Source organism: Mustelus asterias, chromosome 19 (genome assembly GCF_964213995.1).
Source record: "Mustelus asterias chromosome 19, sMusAst1.hap1.1, whole genome shotgun sequence".
NCBI lineage: Eukaryota > Metazoa > Chordata > Chondrichthyes > Carcharhiniformes > Triakidae > Mustelus > Mustelus asterias.
This window is the reverse complement of record NC_135819.1, coordinates 10,917,247-10,923,772: the sequence shown is the minus strand read 5'-3', so window position 1 is coordinate 10,923,772 and position 6,526 is coordinate 10,917,247. Positions and strand designations below refer to the sequence as shown.

General features: G+C 48.4%; 1 pseudogene; it reads left to right on the top strand.

The window, feature by feature from the left end:
• Positions 1 to 4,558: 4,558 nt before the first annotated feature.
• LOC144508145 (U2 spliceosomal RNA) lies at positions 4,559 to 4,762 on the top strand (annotated as a pseudogene).
• The last annotated feature ends 1,764 nt before the right edge of the window (positions 4,763 to 6,526 follow it).

The window sequence follows — 6,526 nt, the reverse complement described above, 5'->3', positions numbered from 1 at the left end:
TGCTTGCAGGTTAGGTGGACTAGCATTGGTAATGTGAGGGTTTATCTGGATAGGACGCGGGAGAGGGCCTGGGTAAGATACTTTATCAGAGAGTCGGTGTAGAATCCATGGGCTGAATGGCCTCTTAGAATCCCTACAGTGCAGAAGGAGGCCATTCGGCCCATAGAGTCTGCACCGACCACAATCCCACCCAGGCCCTATTCACGTAACCCCACATATTTACCCTGCTAATCCCCTGACACTGGGGTCAATTTATCATGGCCGTTCCACCTAACCCGCACATCTTTGGACTGTGGGAGGAAACCGGAGCACCTGGAGGAAACCCACGCAGACATGGGGAGAATGTGCAGACTCTGCACAGACAGTGACCCAAGGCTCTAACTGAACCCAGGACCCTGGTGCTGTGAGGCAGCAGTGCTAACCACTGTGCCACCGTGCCGTCCCAATCATTCTACACTGCAAGGATGCTATGATTCTATAAATTGCTTTCTGTTATAATAAGAGTTCAGTATTTTCTCCTCTAAAGTATCTCGGGCGAACAGATCTATAATTACCCAAACTCATGAATAACAATTTAGAAATAAGATTGAGCGACAGGTTTGAAAAGGAATTCGTCCTGATTTCTAAGGAAAAACACAAGCCGGTAAACTCAGTGGCACCATCGTCACAGATGATTTTGTTTTTCCACCCGTGACATTTCAATGGTTTGCCAGTGATATGAATAACAAATTTCATTTGGAAAATAAATCAGACAGCGACAGAGAGCATGATTGTGGATGAATGAGTCAATTGCCCTGGGGCCAGGAGATTTTCCCTTCTCCAGACAGAATAAAGTGAAATTAATAACAATGCAAATACTAACAAGATGTTGTTGCGATTCTCAATCCTCGCTGGAGTTTGGCTTGTTTGATCGGCAGCATTCAACATGTTGGTCTTTGGGGGAGAGCAGAATCCCATCGTAAACAGGCCTTGATGGCAACAAAAGAGAAATGAATGGACTGAGACCACGAATCCTCATTAGAAATACCTTACCTTCTGATGCCAACACTCTTCTAACAATGTATGAATTTTTCATTCGAAAAGCCCCTATCTGCATGTCCCACTGCGATGCAAGTCGTGTTGTGGTCTGCCAACAGATCAACACCAACCGAATCCAACCCCGCACCCGCCCCCCCCCCCGTCCCGCCCCCCAGAACCTCCCATCCCAACAACCCACCCCAAAATTTCAGCCTGATCTGCAAAACAGCCTGATCAGTTTTGGAGTCGGTACACAAGGTGCGAGACAGAACAGATTGCTGGAATCCAGGTCACCTTTTAAGTCGGAGTGTGTTTTTCCTGCTCGGCATAACTGGCAGCACACTTCAGTCTGGCATTTGGGGTTGACAGAGAGAGTGCATGCCCCCTTTTCATCTTGCTTTGCCACTTTTAGGGTTCTGTACGTTAACCCCCCGCCTCCACACATACAACATCTTGAGTGTGCTATTGATGCAGGGTGGCACAGTGGTTAGCACTGCTGCCTCACAGTGCCAGGGGCCCGGGTTCGATTCCGGCCTCGGGTGTCTGACAGGTGACCCGAGGGCAGAATGGAACCCACTCCACCGCCGTTTTGAGGCAGCCAACCGTGCACCTTTCTGCCTCCCAAAATACCCCTGAGGTTTTGGGAGATCAACTGCAATTAGCAGTCGTGAGGGCGGCACGGAGGCACAGTGGTTCACAATGCCCCCTCACTGCGTCAGGCACCCAAGCTCGATTTCCGGCTTGGATGACTGTGTGAAGTCTGCATGTTCTCCCCATGTCTACATGGGTTTCTTCCGGTTTCCCCCCACAGTCCGAAAGTTAGGTGCATTAGCCATGCTAAAATTCTCCCTCAGCGTACCCAAACAGGTGCTGGATTGTGGCAACAAGGGGATTTTCACAGTAACTTCAATGTAAGCCTACTTGTGAAGCTAATAAATAAACTTTAAATCGCAAAACTGGGACTGATACATTTTAGTCGGGTAAGGTATTAAGGTTTGTGGAATCAAGGTGGTTCCAAAAGAGTTAAGATGGAGGTCAGCGGTGATCCGGTTCGGTGGTGGAATGAGCTCGAGGGGTCAAGTGTCCACATCCTGACCTTATGTTCCTGAATGATTGACGCAGAGAAAGGCATTTAGCCCAAATGTGGACATCTTCCCATACCAATATCGCACAGGGTGATCCCACCCCGGAATGCTGTGGAATACTGAATCCATATCTGCCACTAGCTGTACATTTCTCTTATTTTTGACCAGTTATGTTCCCTGGTTGTCAGTCTGCTCCTCCGTCTACATAACCAAGACTGCAAATGGATCAGCACCTTCAACACTGATGATTGGCTAGTTCTGGAGGGCAACAGGGATGAAGCAGAGCTTAAGGCTAATGGGATAGCTCTGGGCAAAGAGATGGCATAGGCACAATGGGCCGAATAACCTCTTTGCATGTCACAGGTCTGTGATTCTATTGAAAAATGACTTTGTAATCTTACATCAACGGTGGGGTGCAGCGCACATGTATAACAGTGAATGTCCTGGGATATAGAAACATAGACAAAGGAGCAGGAGGAGGCCATTCGGACCTTCCAGACTGCTCAGCCATTTCTCATGATCCTGGCTGATCTTCCAACTCAATAATCTGTTCCTATCTTCCTTCCATATCCTTTGATCCCCTTTGCCCCAAAAGCGATATCTCACTGTTTCTTGGAAACATACTAAGTTTTGGCTTTAACTGCTTGCTGTGGTAGTGAATTCCACAGGCTCACTGCTCTCTGAGTGCAGAAATTTCTCATAAATAGAATCCCTGCAGTGCAGAAGGAGGCCATTTGGCCCATCTGGACTGCATCAGCTCTCCGACAGTACATTCCTCTTCTGTCCTATCCCCGCAACCCCAAATATTTACCTCGCTAATCTCTCTAACTTACACATCTTTGGACATTAAGGGGCAATTTAGCATGGCCAATCCACCTAACCTGCACATCTTTGGACACTAAGGGGCAATTTAGCATGGCCAATCCACCTAACCTGCACATCTTTGGACACTAAGGGGCAATTTAGCATGGCCAATCCCCCTAACCTACACATCTTTGGACACTAAGGGGCAATTTAGCATGGCCAATCCCCCTAACCTACACATCTTTGGACACTAAGAGACAATTTAGCATGGCCAATCACCTAAACTGCACATCTTGGGACATTAAGGGGCAATTTAGCATGGCCAATCTCCCTAACCTTCACACCTTTGGACACTAAGAGGCAATTTAGCATGGCCAATCCACCCGACCTGCACATCTTTGGACACTAAGGGACAATTTAGCGTGGCCAATCCACCTAACCGACGCATCTTTGGAGTGCGGGAGGAAACCGAAGCACCCGAAGGAAACCCACGCAGGCACGGGGAGAATGTGCAAACTCCACACAGACAATTACCCAAGGCAGGAATTGAACCCGGGTCCCAGGTGCTGTGAGGCAGCAGTGCTAACCATTGTGCCACTGTGCTGCCCACATCTCCTCACCTCAGCCCATGATGCTTTAATCCGTATCCTCAGACTGTGCGTTTGGGTCCTGGACTCCCCCAGGCCATTGGGAATACTCTGTACACTGCAATAGAGAAATGTTTAATTCCTGCTCTCCGTGGGGTGAGTTGGCTTAGATAATGAGTGCTGCTTTTCTTCCGTATCTATCTCTAAATTTCGAATAAAGCTGGAGACTCATTGGCACTGACAAGAGAGCGTGATCTGGAGAAGAGCATCATCTGTGTCCGCTGTGTGGCAAAGTGTACTCAGCGAAATAGCAAAGCAAGAATGTCGCGTGGGAGGCAGGAGGCTAATAGAAAGTAGCATGCAATCAAGCAAGGGACACGGCAAGAATCAAAGGGCAAAGGTCAAGAGTTTGGCTGAGCCAGATTGACGGAGAGAAGAGCAATGAAGGGAGACATTTTGAGGGCAAATATCACAAAGGCCAAGCGATCAAGATTGACAGAATGTGCAGGATGTCAAGGGAGGCAGAAGAGTGGCAATCAAGTAAGGGGATGGATCAATAGAGGTCAAATTTGATGGACAGATTGAGAGGGTGAGGGAACATCACATGTCAGAAAATGAGAGAATTCGGGGATGGAGAAAGAAAATGGCCAAGACCAGTCATCGAGACACCAAGCGGGATTTTCCAACTGCGCTCGCCCCAAGACCGGAAAATCCCCCCCCCCCCGGGGTCAATGGATCTTTGCACAGTCCATTCCCTGCCTTCTCCAATTCCTGTGGCGAGCGGGACGGGAAAATTCCCCCTATAGGTTCACGGGGCGGCATGGTGGCACAGTGGTTAGCCTCACAGCGCCAGGGACCCCGGTTCGAATCCCGGCCTTGGGTCACTGTGTGGAGTCTGCACGTTCTCCCCGTGTCTGCGTGGGTTTCCTCCGGGAGCTCTGGATTCCTCCGAAAGACGTGCTGGTTAGGGTGCATTGGCCGTGCTAAATTCTCTCTCAGTGTACCCGAACAGGGGCCGGAGTGTGGCGAATGGGGAATTTTCACAGTAACTTCATTGCAGTGTTAATTGCTTCTCAGCCTTTTGGCTAAGATCAAGTGTAGTATGGGTAGGATGCTGCACTTGGTTGAGGTCATTGGGTTACACTGAGGCTTCATATGTTTCATATGAAGCAATTTTTAAAAGCGGCATCTCGGCCTTTTGGTTAAGATGCAAATGAGCTCAAGTCTTGGAGGAGGTGTTACTTTCCCTCCTCCAATCAGCTTGGCTCATGTAGATCAGGCCCAGGACAGGGTGATTTGGTCGCTCGCCCTGTCTTGTCAGCCTGGATCGGAAATGTCTCAACTTGTTGAGACTCTGAATTGGATTTGATTTGATTGAATTGGAAAAGTATTTTAAAAAACTTAATTGCAGTGTTAATGTAAACCTGCTTGTGACACTGATAAGTAAACATTTTTTTTTAAATTTTAAACTTTTCAGCTTTGAACTTTGGAGATATTCAGTATGGAAACAAGCCCTTCGGCCCACTCTGTCCATGCCAACCAGGTTGCCTAAAGTCCTTGTAGAAAACATATTTTTCAAACTCCAAACATATTTTATGTCAACTGGTGTGTTCGAACATCGATGAGAATTATGAGGTGGTGAGGGGGGATTGAGGTGGGCCAGGGAGGTGGGATGTGGGGAGGCGTTCGAGGCTGGCCCAGACACATCCAGGGGGGCCAGAGATCGGGCCGTGGGGGGTGGTCAGAGGGGCAGCATTGGGGAATTGTGGGGCCAACAGAGCAGGGCTACAGCGCATATGCCGATCTCGGCACTGACAGATCGGCGCTCGCGCAGTGGCCCGCTCAGCGCTATGCTCTCTCCAGTGGGAAGAGGTACCGCTCACTGAATTTCAGCGTGATTCACGTTCGGGCACACTGCAGAGCTCAGAGTGTGGGAGATTCAGTTTGAAAACCCGGCTGAAAAAACAACGTGATTTACTCCAGTTTTTACGCAAATTCGGCACTCAGAATTTTTTTGGCAGAATCCCACCCGATATCTTGGAAGGGTTTTCAAACAAGGCTTTGTGGGTAGAACTTAGGAATGCTAAGGGGGCAGCTACATTACTGGGAGTGTATTAGAGACCCCCCCAAAGATTCAGCGAGCAATAGAGGAGCAAATATGTAGACAGCTCACAGAGGTGTGTAAGGGTAATAATCGGGTGATCATACCAGGGGGACTGCAACTTTCCAAACACAAATTGGGATAGTCAGAGTGTTAAGGGTTTAGAGGGGTTGGGTTTTCTTGAGGAGTTTTTTGTATCAATATGTGGAAGGCCCAACAAGGGATGGCGCGGTGCTGGAGCTGGGGAATGAATCTGGGCATGTGTTCAATGTGGCAGTGGGGGAGCATTTTAGCAATAGTGACCACAACACAGTACGGTTCAAATTTGCCATGGACAAGAAGAAAGATGACCCACAAAAGACAGCTTTGGAATTGGGGGAAGGCAGGTCTTATTAAAAATAAAGCAGGATCTGACCATAGTTGGCTGGGAATAGCTCCTTGCGGGTAGGTCGACAGCGGGTCAGTGGGGGGCATTCAAAAACGTGCTAGGGAGAATACAGCTTCAACATGTACCCTACAGGGGGAAATGTAGGAGCAATAAGTTCAGGGAACCCTGGATGTCCAGGACAATTCAGGACTGGATGAGGAAGAAGAGAAAGGCTATTAGCAAATCCAAAGGGAGCAATTCAACTGTGGCCCTAGAGGAATATAGGAAGCGCAAGAGGGACTTAAGAAAGCAATTCAAAGAGCTATTTTTTCACTGTCGCTGGGTCAAAATCCTGGAATTCCATCCCCAACAGCGCTGTGGGTGTACCTACACAGTAAGAAGTTTAACAACACCAGTTTAAAGTCCAACAGGTTTATTTGGTTTATCTACCAAATAAACCTGTTGGACTTTAACCTGGTGTTGTTAAATTTCTTACTGTGTTTACCCCAGTCCAATGCCGGCATCTCCACATCAGGTGTACCTACGCCACAGGGACTGCAGCGGC